At 47.4% G+C, this 15,631-nt stretch overlaps 1 protein-coding gene across 1 annotated transcript in view; it reads right to left on the bottom strand.

The window, feature by feature from the left end:
- The window catches only part of LYN (LYN proto-oncogene, Src family tyrosine kinase), a 46,886-nt gene that overhangs the window by 9,391 nt on the left and 21,864 nt on the right, over nucleotides 1–15,631 (bottom strand). The gene's annotated exons all lie outside the window — the stretch shown is intronic.

The raw sequence follows: 15,631 nt of genomic DNA, 5'->3' as shown, positions 1-15,631 counted from the left end.
CAGCACTAAAGGAGTGCTTTTTATGCACCAGACTCGGTTTTACCTTCATTAAACCTACTTCACATTTCATCTGAAAAACAAATCTATCAGGAAAGTTTTATTTCCATTATACACATGTGAATGAGACTTAAAAAGGCACAGGAACCTCCTGAAAGTCACAGAGGGAGGGAGAGAGCCAGGACTGACACCCAGGAGGGCCGACCTCCAGGTCACATCCCAGAATGTCCCATCAGCAAGAAAGCTCACAATTAGATGCTTCTGGAACTCAAATTTTTTATCAAGAGGAAACTATTTCGCTGAGAAGAGGAAAGAATGCTTTGGATATTTCCTCTTAGAATTCATTGTTGATAAGCCCAAATTTCACAGCTCCGAAACGCTATCACAAACCCTCCCCAAGTAGAGCTCAGGAAGGACATACAAGCTTGGACACGCATGGGCTGTCTTTGTCTGGAGCAGTGCTTCTCAACCTTTTTTCATTATCACCCTCTAAGGAGAAAAATTGGAGGGCAAGAGGAGAATGGAATGACAGAGGATAAGATGGTCGGATGGCATCACTGACTCAATGGACATAAGTCTGAGCAAACTCTGGGAGATAGTGGAGGACAGAGGAGCCTGGCATGCTGCAGTCCATGGGGTCACAAAGAGTTGAACATGATTTAGTGACTGAACAACAATAACAACAAAAATAAATACTAAGAAATAGGATTTCGTCCAGTAGGTCTGAGCTGTGGAGGGCCACAGAAACATCTAAACTTTCCTCATCCCCCATGAATGAATTCTGACTCCCGTGGGGGCAATCTTGCCCCATTTTGAATTCTTGGTCTGGAAGCTAAATTAAGCAAAGAAGGTATAAAGCCCATTTTTCCCTATGACTCAAAAGTGGCAAATAAGATGGATGATGATATATTCTTGGCTTGGATGAGGTTAACACTCTGTCAGAATGAAAATAACCAGGCTAAAATTAAGCAGGAAAATATTCTTTCATTCAAGTAGCCCTATATATTGTGAAAAAAGCAATAACTATCTTTCCTTTCAGAAAATTCGACAAGGCTGAAAGGAAATTATTTTCCTAGAGTCATGCCACAGGTTAGCGCAATGGTTTGGAAGTGACTTTAATTTCTCTTCTGCTCATTTAATGGTTAAATTCAGTTTTAACCCTTAAGACCATATTTCTTAACTCTGGCTGGCTGTGTCCCTGGGCATCTTATGGTAATCCAGGTCTCACCCTAAACCACCTAAACCTGCACCCCTAAGAGTGAGGCCTCCCTGGCTGGCTGTGATGTGCAGTCCAGGTGAAGAACTGCCTTGGCCCTTGTCACTTTCCGGGAGCTTGACTCCGATCCTGATTTATTCAGTAAGAACCTGGGTTTTAATAAGCTCTTTGTCTGCACACTGAACTTGCAGAAGCACTGCATTAGATCCAGTGCTTTTCAACTTCAGCTGTCTTAGGATCTGAAGTTCTACACGGACTGGCATGAAATCCCAGTCTCAGCCTCATGAATGGACGGACGATTGTCCTCCTAAGGCTGGGTAAAGGAGGTCCCCCCACAACTCAACTGAGGAGAAATAAGGAGCAAGATGAGCATAGCCGGCAGGAAAGAGCCCAGGCGGGGAGGCTAGGGTGCCAAACGGGGGCTGATGGCCCAGGTGGTGGGCAGTGCAGAACGTGTGTCCTGAGCTTCTGTTTCTTTTGTTACTTAGGGAGAACACCAGGCTCACAGCTCAGAGGCAGGGAAACTGGAACCCTTCCTGCACATCAAGGTTCTGGGGTCAGGCGGTTATTGACAGGGCTTAGAAAATTGATTTAACCTCTCGGCTTTAAATAGTCGGAAGGGATTCTCTACCTCTTGAGCCACGTCGGCATCATGCCAGCATCAGGCTCAGTGATGTGCAAACATGAGAAAATCTTGCCTTTCTGAACCACCTGCCAACACTAAAGAAGAACTAAAAATGTCTCTTTCTCCATGCGCTAATTTCCAACTCGGTACTAGAGTGTCTGTGTATGAAGCAAGTGGAAATTTGAAGTAAAAACCTCCCCTATGACCTAAAATGAGAATATTCATACAAGGAGACAAAGTTGGTGATGTGTCTGGACTCTTGGTTTAAAGCTACCTTGATTGACGGTCACATGGGCTGGCCATTTCCTGAGGTCAAACAGCGTGGCAGGCGTACATGTCTAGTTCCTCTTTTTCTACCGTCAGTGGAAATATATGGTGACATTTTCTCTCTTTAATGTTTCTGTGTGTGTGTGTGTGTGTGTGTGTGTGCACGTGCGTGTACAGTATCCCAAGAAGACAGGGAGGAACCATTTGGAAGTGAACCGCTGGGACCCCCACCTGAGCAGTAACCCAGCAGCTTCTGGCAACATTTCCCAGGCATCTGGTACCCAGCAAAAGTTCTAGGCACTGAGAAGACATTAAAAATGGTGCTTCCTGAGTTAGAGGTCAATCTCATCTTGCATGCATGCATGCTCAGTCACTTCAGTCATGTCCAGCTCTTTGAGAACCCATGGACTGTAGCCCATCAGGTTCCTCTGTCCATGGGATTCTCCAGGCAAGACGACTGCAGCAGGTAGCCATTTCCCTCTTGAGGGGATCTTCCCGATCTGGGGCTCGAACCTGGGTCTCCTGCATTGCAGGCGGAGACCTGCAATGGCTCTGTACCACTGAGCCATTAGGAAAGCCCCAATCTCACCTTGGTGCTAAATAAGCAGACCCCAGCCTCTGGCTGCTCTCCAGGGAGGCCTTTCAACATGCTGTGAGAAGGAAAAGTGTGACCATTGGGTGACTGCCAATCAGCTTCCCAGACAGGACCAGAGAGGAGGCTCTGACCCCAAATACCGGGAAGCCACTGTTCTGAGAAACGGGCGAGTAACAGGTTATCTTCTCAATGAGTGATTTGTAAAATTTTAATGAGCAGAGCCCACACGAAACAGAGCGGATGGAATAAAGGAACCTAAATGACGGACTTGATGTGATTTCTCGAGCAAAGCTAAAATCTGCCCCAGGAAATTCCAGCCCGAAAGAAAACTGGAACTGAAAACCCAGCCTGTCTTCGAATCGGCCAGTTGGAAAACATTTGTCACTTAGATGAGCAGTGAGAGAGAAAGAGCAAGAAGTCTGCCAGAAAGCAGGAAAGACTGAACTTTGGTTTTCTTGTGGCATGTCGTGGCAACTGTCCCATGAGGCATTGTTTGCCTTACTCTCTAGATACATATTTTCTTCCTACACTTGGGAAAAACGGAATTCAAATAATTAATCGCTTGCAAAAACCCTAGGGAGATTACAAAATAATAATAGTGTTAATATTAATAAGCTGGAACTGAACCAAAGGGTAAAAGCCTCTCAAGCCTCTCTGAAGGGTTCTCTCCATCACCCTGGGGTTAATCCTAAATGGATCTGAAAAGACCATTTCGTGACAAAAGGAAAATACAATGCAGAGAAAAGCGTCTTCACAAAGAAAGTTTAAGTAAGAACGCATTTCCTTGGTCCTCCAAACGGCCCAGCATTTGCTTTGTGGCAGGTGATACTTCCCACAGACGTACTTTTCTATCAATATTCACTGAGCCTCCATACTGGATCCCTGCACTCTTTAGTCCATAATTTGGATGAAGGAAGCGATGGCTTAGAGAGCTCATTCCTTGCTATGCTGGAGCATCACATTTCTTAGAAATTATGCTTTAGCTTTATTGGGTTATTAAAATATTCTTCTGTATTCCTCTTTTTCCAGCAAAACTTCTAAGAAATACTGGAAACTATGGCTTTGATGCTGATGGTGATGACGATGGAGGCAACGAGGAGGATGGTGGGGACAGTGACGGCAATGATGATAATAGTGACGGTGATGATGACAGCTACCAGTATTGGCTGCTTACTCCGCCCAGGCACCTTGCCAGGCATTTATAATCCCTAAAATAAGCCTGTGAAGCCGCCAAGATTCCTAGTAAAGATGAGAAAGCGGAGTCTTGGAGAAGTTAAGATTTTTTTCCTACACAGACTTGGATTTGAATCCAAAGCTGGTCCTACCCCCTCTGCCCTTAATTATGTATCTGTACTAGCTTTTTCCTTTTAAAAGGGCTACAAACAGTAGAATGCTTGCAAGTTGACATCAGGGGAAAGGGGAGAAAGGAGAAATAATAACTAGATCATTTAACAAGTGGCCACATTAAAGTGTGCCGTCTGTAATATCTTCATAGCTGAAAGATGAGGGCAGAGTTTAACACATACACAAACTCAGGGCTGGTGAGGTTCTCTGATAGATCAAAATTTAATCGGTTCAGGGACTTCCCTGGTGATCCAGTGGTTAAGAATGTGTTTCCCAATGCAGGAGATAGGGTTTGATCCCTGGTTGGGGAACTAATATCACACATGCTATGGGGCAACTAGACAGCCCATGCAGTGTAACTAGAGAATTCTTCATGCCTCAGTGAAGACCCAGTTAAGCCAAATTAAAAAAAAAAAATCAATCCAAAAGCATGCAAGGACCCACAAAGCCTCAGGAAGACACAATTTCCACACAGACAACATCACAAAATAATCATACTTAAAGCAGTAAGTTTCCATCAAAGAGATTTACCTTCATTAGCAGAAAAGAAAGAACCATTTGTCAACTAATTCTCATAGACCTTCTCCTGCAAATACTTATTGGACCAGCTCACATCCATTAGGATGGTTGTTATAAACACAGTCAAACAACAACAAAAAGAAAATAAACAGTGTTGAGGAAGTGGAGAAATTAGCTATTGCTGATGGGAATGTAGAATAGCACAGCCACTGTGGAAACCAGAATGAATGTTCCTCAAAAAATTCAACATAGGATTACTGCACAATCCATCAATTCCACTACTGGGTATAAAGCACAAAGAACCAAAAGTAAATAGTTAATATTTGCACAATCTTGGACAGATGCACCCCCGATCATAGGAGCATTATTCACAATAGCCAAAAGGTAGAAACAACTCAAGTGTCCGTCAGTGGACAAAATTAAAAAAAAAAAAATTTGCAGTCTATACAAACAATGGAGTATGATTCAGCCATAAGAAGGAATAGAATTCTAACACAGACTACAACATGGATAAACCCTGAGGACAGTAAGCTAAGAGAAGTAAATAAGCCATAAATCATTAAGAAGGGCAAATACTGAACGATTCCACTCACGCACGGTACTTAGAGGATCAAATGCACAGAAAGGCAAATAATGGCTGCCGAGGGCCGGTGGGAGGGAGGAGCGGAATTAACGTTTCATGGGTGCACAGTGTCAGTTCTGCAAGATGAAAAGGGTTCTGAAGATAGATGGCAGTGACGTCCACATAGCAGTGGGAATGCCACTGCCAACCGGATGCCACCGAACTGTGCATTTAATAATGGATGAAATGGTAGACTTTACGTTATGTGTATTTTATCACAGTTGAAACATAAAACAGGGAGCTTCCAGCTGCAGGAAAGCAGGAACAGAAGGCGGAGAGCCTGCTGCACGCAGCAGAGAGGCTGTGCAGTGCATTCTGTGGCTTGTGGCGGCACCCTCACCAGGGACGCCCATGCACACCTGCGGGGACCAAGTCAAACTGGGCAGTGGTCAGGGCTCCTCCCATACCACTTCCTCCCCAGGCCACTCCTCAATCTAACCTCAAATAGACCCGGCCGTGATGTGAATACACAAGCAGGATCAGCAGGAAGTAGACCAGTGACGCCTCAGAAGATAGTCAGCCGGCTGTGACTATGGGTCAGAGACTCACAAGGAGTCATCTTGGGTTTTATACAAAAGAGGGGCAAGTTTCTTCTCAGAATCTCAACTTTTCCACTCTATGAAATGCAATAAGAATAGCATCACCTGAGAGCGTCCAGATGAGACTGAAAAGGAGAATGCAAGACCACTCAATGCAAGATGGAGATGAATGATTCCTAACATTAATACATCCTACTCTATAGCACATGGATCTCTGCTCAGTGCTACGTGGCAGCCTGGATGGGAGGAGAGTTTGGGGGAGAATGGATACACATATATGTATGGCTGAGTCCCTCTGCTGTCCACCTGAAACTATCATAATATTGTTAATTGGCTATACTCCAGTATAAAATAAAAAGTTTAAATGGTTAAAAAAAAAAGATGAAATGGGATCATAGCAAATAGTAGTGATTTCCTTTTTTTTTAACCAATTTTTTTTTACTTTGGGAAAATGGGCACCCACAGGTGCCTGAGTGCAGCCTCGCGCACACTGCCTCCCCTGCTGAGTGGCTGCCACAGCCCTTGGGAGGATCTGGAGCTGGACTCCATGTCCACTGATGGGCTCCCTGGTATCAGCTGCCTGAGGCTGAAAAGGGATGACCTGTTGAGGATCACCTCCTCCCAGTCAGGTCAGGGACTCCCCACTCTGTATCCCCAGGAGAGGGCAGTGAATAACCGACACTAAGATCAGAAATCTCGTTCGCTCACTGTCCTCTCTTCTGCATCAGTTTCACTGCTGCTACTGTTATCAAGACGACATACTCTGACCTGCGGCTAATGAACCATGCTTATCACCTTGGAAGGAGAAGAAGGAAGCAAAACATTCTCAACTTATCCCAAGGATGGAGGAATGAGAGAAAAGCCACTGGTTCTTCTGCCCAAGCTTTTGCAGAAGAGAAGAGGTGTGATGGCTGGATCAGTGTTGCCTCTTAGGAGGAATGTGGCCTGACAGGGTTTACCCCACACACCTCCAGCAGAGGGACAAGTCGCAGGATGCAAACATGCAGATCTGCTCAATGAAAACTGAAACTGTCAATGACTCGAAAACATTCCTACTCTGATCTTATTATGTGGCAACTGGGGCATAATGAAACAGGTGCAGTAAGTAAAGAAAGGTTTTGTTACTTGTATTAATGGAAAAGTGGAGATTCCCCAAACATAAACCAAAGAATGGTAAGGAAATCACGATACAGTTACAGGAATAGAATATTATACTTTAATAGGTACATACATGTTGATGGAGAATTAAAACTAAAAAAAGGCTTAGTTTATATTTATTTATTTGGCTGTGTTGGGTCTTCGCTGCATCATGTGGGATCTAGTTTCCTGATCAAAGATCAAACCCGGACCCCCTGCATTGGGAGCATGGGGCCTAGCCACCGAACCACGAGGGAAGTCCCTGGAGAGTTTTTAATTAAATGAAAGACTGTAATATTCAGTTCAATACATACAACACAGCACATATGGTACAAAGCTGATATGCAATGAAAAGAATAGTTAGAAAGGATGGATAATGATGAACTAATAACAACAACAAGAAAAATGGTTAAAAGCTTAAAGAATTCCCAGAAAAATAAACTGCAAACAAAGAATAAATATAGGAAAAGATGCATGATTTCATCTATACTAAATAAACACAACTGGCAATAAAGAAACAGTGCATGCCTGCTAAGTTGCTTCAGTCATGTCTGACTCTCTTGCAACCCCCTAGACTGTTGCCTGACAGGGTCCTCTGTCCACAGAATTCTCTAGGCAAGAATAATGGAGTGTGTAGCCATAGCCTCCTCCAGGGGATCTTCCCAATCCAGGGATCAAACCCAGGTGTCCTATATTGGTAGGCAGATTCTTTACCGTCTGAGCCATCAGGGAAGCATCCTGCATTTAGGGTGGGCCCTAAATCAAAACTGAGGCCAGGAGAAGGGGGAGTTAGATGGTGAGATGGTTGGATGGCATCACTGACTCAATGGACATGAATCTGAGCAAACTCCAGGAGACAGTGAAGGATAGGGAGGCCTGGAATGCTGCAGTCTATGGGGTTGCAAACAGCCGGACATGCCTTAGCAACTGAACAACAACTAAACCGATGAGCAGTGTTGTTTTAAGAGAAGATACATGGAGAGACACACAGAGAGGAGAAGGCCTGTGAAAAAAAAGTGATGCTGCCGCAAGCCAGGGAATTCTAGGAACCACCAGGAGGCAGAAGAGGCAGGAGAATCCTCCACTAGAACCTCTGGAGTGAGCGCAGCCCTGCTGATACACTGAGGTAGGACGTCTGGCTTCCGGAATTGTGAGAGGATAAAAATTCCTGATGGTTTAGCTATCCAGTTGGTGGTAACTGGTTATGTCAGTCCTAGGGAAGTACACAGTGCTCTCGAGAGATCACTCAGGAGGTGAATCTGGAGAAAGAGGAGGTCCAAGAACTGACTTCAGGGATCTTCCAGTGTTTAAATGCTGGGAGCCGAGGAGGAAACGGCCATTGAAGTGGGACGAAACCCAGAGAGCAGTGTCCCAGAAGTCAAGTGAAGAGGAATGTCTGGGAAGAGAGAGAGATCAAGCACGCCGCTCTGAGTCTGAGGAGTGCCCCTGGACTTGCGTTGTGGGGTCACCGAGGAAGACTTGTCTAGAGCTGTTTGCTCGAGAGCTGGTGGGCTCGAGCAAGAGCCGGAGGGGAAGAATTGTGAAGAGAGAATATGGTCCCTCAAGGCCCTTTGTCATGACGGGGTGGAGTGAATTGGAGGTAGACGCAGCCGGAGAGGGGTGTGGAGGAGAAGGGGCGCTGTATCATAGTTCCTATGGGAACGGCACAGAAATAAAGGGAAAACGGCAGGGCAGAATTTCAAGGGCAATACCTTGAAAGGAGGGCTTCCCAGGTGGCTTGGTGGTAAAGAATCAGCCTGCAATGCCAGAGATGTGGGTTTGATTCCTGGGTTGGAAAAACCCTTTGGAGAAGGAAATGGCTACCCACTCCAGTATTCTTGCCTGGAGAATTCCAGGGACAGAGGAACCTGGCAGACTACAGTCCATGGGGTCACAGAGTCAGACATGACTGAAGTGACTAAACGCGCACGTACATCTTGAAAGGAAAAGGGGTCAGGACTTGGTGCCCAGTGCAGGCGGCCTCAGTCAGGAAAGAGTGAGTGTGCTGGCTTCTCCTCAGGGAGTGACAGCAAGTGACCCAAGAGAGCGGGAGGGGGAGGGTTTAGGTCTGGGCACACGTGTGTGTGAGTGGGGTCCCTAGGCAGCTCGACTCTCGTCTAGAAGCAGAAGAGCCAGCGCCTGCCGTCAGCAGTGGTCACGGCTGGTGTGCGCACATTGAACAGGCGAAGGGCTGGGCTTGACGCAAGCATCGGTGATAAAGGCGGGGTCAGGTGGTGCACAGAAGCCAGGTCAGGAGAGAAGAGAAACATGGGGGGCGTGCAGAGGAGGAAACATGGAGGCCTGGAGCAGGAGCCAGGCAGATGGGGGGTGGGGGACGAAGGGCAGGAATGGCGGCCTGCAGGCAGAGCCTCTGGTCATAACCATGGTGGGGCTCTGGCAGGTGAGAACAGAGTCCTGGAGGAGAGGAAGTCAAGAAACAGAAGGACTGAGTGTGAGGGTCTACATGCCTGGGTGGCCACCAACAATGGCTGGGGCTCCGGGGGATGGAGGGGGTGCCTGGGTGAGTGTTGCGCTGAGAGGCAGTGCCCAGGGATCCTGGGATGGACGGTGGGCTGGCGGATCTCAAAGCAGGGGGTCCAGAGAGGGGCAGATGGAAGGTGTGGAAACGATGAAGATCAGCTAAAACATAGGGCTGTCAACCTGAGTATAATATGATGCTTACCAACCAAGGTGCAGGTGGTTCTCCAGCTCAGAGCAGCGCAGATAGTGATGTCATAGACACGACTGTGTGTGTGTGTGTGTGTGTGTGTGTATAACAGGTAACAAGGGCTGGAAACCCCGGTTGCTAAGAAAAGCCTGCCAGCCCCTTCACCCCTTGAATTCCAGCCTCAAAGGAATCTGAATGGCACTAGAGAGGAAAAACTCGTCCATTTAAAAGTGTTTTCCCGATTAAAAGCATCTGCCACTGGCTGCTGTGTGCAACATTTCACTTACAGTTTCTCACCCCCCTGGCGTTCTTTACTCCACAGAGTAGAAACAAGGCAGCTCTTTGTCTTTCCAGAAAGGCCCGGCTACTTCTGTTCCACTTCCTTTCTGTTTTCTCTCACTGTGATTTTGACCAATAATGTAAGCTTGGTACAGGGAAGTCAGCACGGTCGGAGGGAGGGGAGAAAGAAATGTACCAGGAACATGTTTCATGGGTAAATCCACATGAAGAGTGGCCCCCAAAACACCAGAAACACAGGCTCTTCTAATTGCTCATTCAGAGCCATGCAAAGCAGGCTCTGTTGTTTTAAACTGAACATGGGCAGCCCCCGCGTGGGTCAGTGCAGTCATTCGACAAATATTTATTGAGTACCTATTGCATGCAAGGCACTGTGCTAAGTGTCTGGGACACAGAGATAATCCAAAACTGCTCAAATATTCACACTGCAGTAGGTGCACTGAAAGAAACAGAAAAGAGAGAGTGGGTGGTCTCCAAGTGGGCTTGGGAGAGACACTGAGATAGGAGGCTGGTGGGCTCCAAACCTGAAGAAGGCTGGGGCCGTGTGCCCACAGGCCATCAGGAATTTTTTGGCTTCCCTGGTGGCTCAGATGGTAAAGAATCTGCCTGCAGTGCAGGAGACCTGGGTTTGATCCTTGGGTCGGGAAGATCCCCAGGAGATGGAAATAGCAACCCACTCCAGTATTCTTGCTCAAGGATAAGCCCACTGCCACTAGGGTAGGGGGCCGGGCAGGACCTACGAGCCCACCATCTGGGGCTACATCCTCGGGCAGGGCTCTGTGGGGGCTGGAGGCTGGGGAATGGGTCTTGGTGCATGGAGGGGGCAAGGCTGCAGGGTGGCACCCATGACAGGGCACCATGTGGCCTTGGGCATCACCTCTCTGCTCTGGTGGCCCTGTGGTCACAGAGTTGTCCTTCTGGCCCTTGAGCAGGACCCCAGGCTGAAAGTGAAGCTGGAGAAAGTGCCTTCAGCTCCACCTTGACCTCAGAATGAATGCCAAGGACAACAAACTCCTCTTAAATTGGGGATGGAGTGACTTTTGGCGACTCAGTTTTAAGTCTTCTATTGGATTATATGAAGCCAGGGAGTGAGGTAACACAAGGGTCTTAAAGCAGGTATTCCAGGGGTGGGGAAGGAAGGACTCATCTGTGTCCTTCTAAAAGCATCTAAAGGTTTTGGGTAAAGGTCATTCATGTAAAGGTCACTTGAAGTCATTTTCTTCCACTATTTTTTCCTGCATAGAAAAAGTCAACATGAACCTGCTTTTAAAAACAACGACCAAAAGATTCCATTCAAGAAATACCAGGTATCAGTTGTTTGGAGAGCATGACTGAGGGAGGCCAGGAGGGGAGTGGGGTGGGCACAGGGAGGAGGAGCAGTCAGGTCCAGGGAGGAGGCTCCGGAGGCAAAGGAAGGGATTCCAGGAATCAGGGACAGAGGAGGAGACCCCGAAACAGGGAAGGGGACAAGGCCCCAGCTTAGCTTCCACTGGAATCATCACTGGAAACCATCCAGCTGTTACCGGGGGACTTCCTTGTTGCTGGTGGCATCCGTCCAGATGATTTTGTGGAACTGACCATCTCTGCAGACTGGTGGTTCCAACTCAGAGTTATTACAAGGGATGCCCTGTCTATACCCCATTTTATTGATCAGTAGATACTTCAGTGAGGACAGACTCAGACACTCTAATGTCAAAGACTTTTGTACTAAACAGGCTGAGAATTACATGATAGTAGACTGAGGTATCTGACCTGCCTTGTTCCTCAATTTCCAACTTAAATGTGTCCTACCCTTTAACACGAGAAGCCAAAACGTATCTTGAGCATAATCACTATGTGGCACAAAGACCTGCATCTTGGCAATAGAGATTCTTTGGGGGGAAGAAAAAAACACTAAAGATATTATTAATTCTGAAAATCAGAATCTATAAAAGGGGAAAATACACATCAGCAAAATGTCAGGTGCAGGTGACCACAGGGCAACTCTGATCATGAAACTACGGTGGGGTGCAGAGGAAAGGACCAGTTATTGAGAGTCAGAGGAGCCACGGTGGAGCCCAGCAATTCTACCACTAGCTGTGACCTTGGAGTCCAAGGTCACCCCTGCATGTGTAACATGTATCAAAGTGAAAGTGAAGTCGCTCAGTCGGGTCCGACTCTTTGTGACCCCATGGACGGTAACCTACCAGGCTCCGCAGTCCATGGGATTTTCCAGGCAAGAATACTGGAGTGGGCTGCCATTTCCTTCTCTGGGGGATCTTCCCAACCCAGGGATCGAACCCGGGTCTCCTGCATTGCAGACAGACGCTCTACCGTCTGAGCCACTAAACAACGATATAAATGCTTTCAGGGTTGTTGGGCTTAAGTTAATGATGGAGGTAGAACAGTTTATCATCCAGAAGGAGTTAAAGGAATGTTACTTGCTGCCATGATTATAACAGCAACTTTGATTTTCCCATTCTTACTGCAGTTTTGTTGTTGTTCAGTCGCTAAGCACTGTCTGACTTTTTGTGACCCCATGGACTGCAGCATGCCACAACTTTGTTATGGTGAAGGGGCTTGTGTAACTCAACGAAGCTATGAGCCATGCTGTTCAGGGCCACCCAAGACGGATGGTTCATAGTGATGAGTTCTGACAAAACATGGTCCACTGGAGGAGGAAATGGCAACCCACTCCAATACTCCTGCCTGGAAAATGCCATGGACAGTATTGCAGCTTTACTCACACATAACTGTGTGTTCTTTGACTTTTGGTACTTTTTATACCCCCCAAAGTTCAAGAAATGCCTTGATTCCCCTGAATTTCAAGATGATTTATCTGACCTCCATATTGCAACTGTGAAGTCCCCACTTCCTTTCCTTCTCTGTTTGAGGAGTCTGCAAGCCCATTTCCATCTCCGCTGAAGGAAATTCCCACAGATTTCACCCACTCCTCTTTCCAAGTTCATTTTTTTCTCTTAAATGAGGCAAGGGCTGGAAAGCAGTTGGACAAAGTCTCTCTGGTTTGAAAGTATCAAACTTCCTTTGCAAAGGGGTCATTTTTCTACTTCAGCACAAGATGGTTTTAATACAAGAAAAGCACTGGATATGGCTCAGTTGGGATTTCTTAATCTCCACTAAGTGGAGAGGAAGATGGGTGGCTAGAGAGGTGGGTTGGTCGATGACACTGGGGTTCCGAGGAACCTTTCAGAACTCATCCTGAGACAGGAAGTGATGAAATCAGCTCTCACAACTCACTTCCTATCTTGATGTGCCCTGAGGGAGCTTGCGGAGGGGACAGGAGCATGGGGAAGTAGCTGGTGGGGAGAGGGAAGAATTGCTGAGAGGAGAGTCTGGGAAAAGTCCCAGCACTGCCCCTCACATGCCCCACCCCCACCCGCGTTTCCTTATTCTTCTGGGGCTGGGAATCAGTCAACTGGTTGATTTCTGCTCTCAGTCTCCCATTGCAAAAACTACTGAATTTAACCATAGCCTCTTGTGAACACTCAGTTTCCCAGATCTCTGATGCTACTGACAGTGCAAATGGAAGAAATAAAGTGTAAAAGTATTTTATAGGTTACTGATTGTTGAGTTCAAATACCACTCAGATTCACAATTCTTCCGCTTTGCCCACTTGCCACTTTCAACAGTCTAGTGGAGGTAAGGGTTGAGAAGACTGGATTACTAGGACACTGGCTGTCCCGAGTCACCCTACTGATTATTGGTGTTTAGTCACTGAGTCGTGCCCGACTTTTTGCCACCCTGTCAGGCTCCTCTGTCCATGGGATTTCCCAGGCAAGAATACTGGAATGGGTTGCCATTTCCTTCTCCACGTGTCACCTTGGGGCAGCTTTATGAATATTTACTCTTCTCAAGTTATTCACTATGGGAAAGTGGCAATGTTCATTACTGGCACACGATGGAGGGGAAAAGTAGAAACAATTCAGAGATGACTTTATTTGTACAGAGATGGTTTCAGAAAAGCCCATGAAGACGGAGGAGTGTGGGGAACGCCAGTCATAAATAAAGGGAACTGACTATCACAGAGGGATGGGGTGGCCAGCATGGTCGACAGCGATCGGATGCGTGCGGTGTAGAATTTCAAACCGAAACTGAGGCATATATGCCCCACCCTCACTGCCAAGGTGCAGGTCCCTCCAGTGTTACAATAAGAAAAGCCACGAGCAGACGAAATGGATGACAATTAATAACAGACAACAGATCTCAGTAGCTCTCCCTAGAGGGGAGGGCTGGGGGACAGTTGAGGTGAGGTTTACCCGTGAACAAAGATGGTCTCAAGGAGAATTGAGTGTCTGTGGAGGGTCCTTACAAGGACCTTGAGCTTTGTGCTGACCTCGCCTGCTAGGGGCTCCCTGGTGCTGCCGACCCTCCACAGACACTCAATTCTCCTGCTCTTAAGCTAGACGTGGTTCCCAGCAGTCACTGCTGGGAGAGCCAGCCTGAGACGGATGAAGAAGAGCATCATCCTGTGAGCTGGATGCAGGACGCTGGCTTGGACGGTGACCACGGGTGGGCACCTCGATTGCTCCCTGGCCCCTCCTGGAACCCACAATCTGAAAGTTAAAGATTAGAGAAGGAGGCCTTGACTTGAACCTTAAGAACTAAGTCAAGATAAGGTTTTATAAGATAAGCTATACAAAACCAGATACAAAGATAAGTGTGACAAGATAAGTCCTACCCAGACATAGCACACAACCCGATGTGTTAATTTCCACCCTACAGAATGGCAGGCAAGAATGACCCTGAGAACCTGGACAGGGATGACCATCCAGGCCTCCAGGCCATGTGCCCTTCTCCTCCACAGCCCCCTTCCCCTTCTGAGAAGCAGGTGCACAAGCTCTTACGACACCCCTCAATGTCCCCATCCAATGGGGACTCCCACGTCACCAGCCTTGGCAGGGCTCCCCAGCCTCGTATAATGGTGCCGAGAGTGAAACAGGCTCCTGAGACTCTGCCTTCTCAGTCTCCTGACTCCCGTCCATGCGGGGTGCAGAGCTGAGCCCAAGTCATCTCTCCTCTCACTGCCCAGCAGTGCTTTTCAAAGCGTGTGTCTGGGGACTCCCCTGGAGGTCCAGTGGTTAAGACTGTGCCTTTCAATGCAGGGGGTGCAGGTTCAATCCCTGGTAGGGGAGCTAAGACCCCACATGCCTCTCGGCCAAAAGACCAAAACATAAAACAAGCAATGTTGTAACGAAGTCAATCAAGACAAAAAATGATCCACATCAAAAAATCTTAAAAACAAGCAAACGAACAAAAACTGTTGGCCCAGAGCCTGGGGTCCCACAGAGCCACACAGGGGCAGCTTAGAGAGTTTGAGAAGAGGGTTCAAAAGTCAGGTTGCCTCCCCAGCCCCCACAACGATTTTGCTTCTTTCCACACTAGATATTGGAGTTGCAGATGCCGTCTGAATTGCCTACTGCGATAAGGAACCTGTAAAGAGCCCCAGCTGTGCAGACGAGGAGAGGGCTAAGCAGGATGACTTCCTCACTCGCCTTTACTGCAGGAAGGGGGACAGTCGCCCCCAGAGTCTCTTCAGTGTGCCCCCTCTGGCTCTGAAGCACCCAGTTCACGCCAGCTCATTTGACTCTACCCTCAACACCTCTCCTTGCCACCTAGGCAGCCCGAGGCTAGTACTAGAAGTGTTACAAATGAACATTTCTCAGAATCCTAAAGACACATCCAACAAGAGGGAGTGAAAGTGGGTTAGAGAGGGAAGGAAAACAGTTCTTCTGTTTCCCAGAACACTGAGGCATCAGAACTTAGTAACTTAAACACTACATATACATCACTGAGAAGGTGCCATGC

Source organism: Budorcas taxicolor, chromosome 14 (assembly GCF_023091745.1).
Source record: "Budorcas taxicolor isolate Tak-1 chromosome 14, Takin1.1, whole genome shotgun sequence".
Lineage (NCBI taxonomy): Eukaryota > Metazoa > Chordata > Mammalia > Artiodactyla > Bovidae > Budorcas > Budorcas taxicolor.
This window is presented reverse-complemented; position numbering and strand designations above follow the sequence as displayed.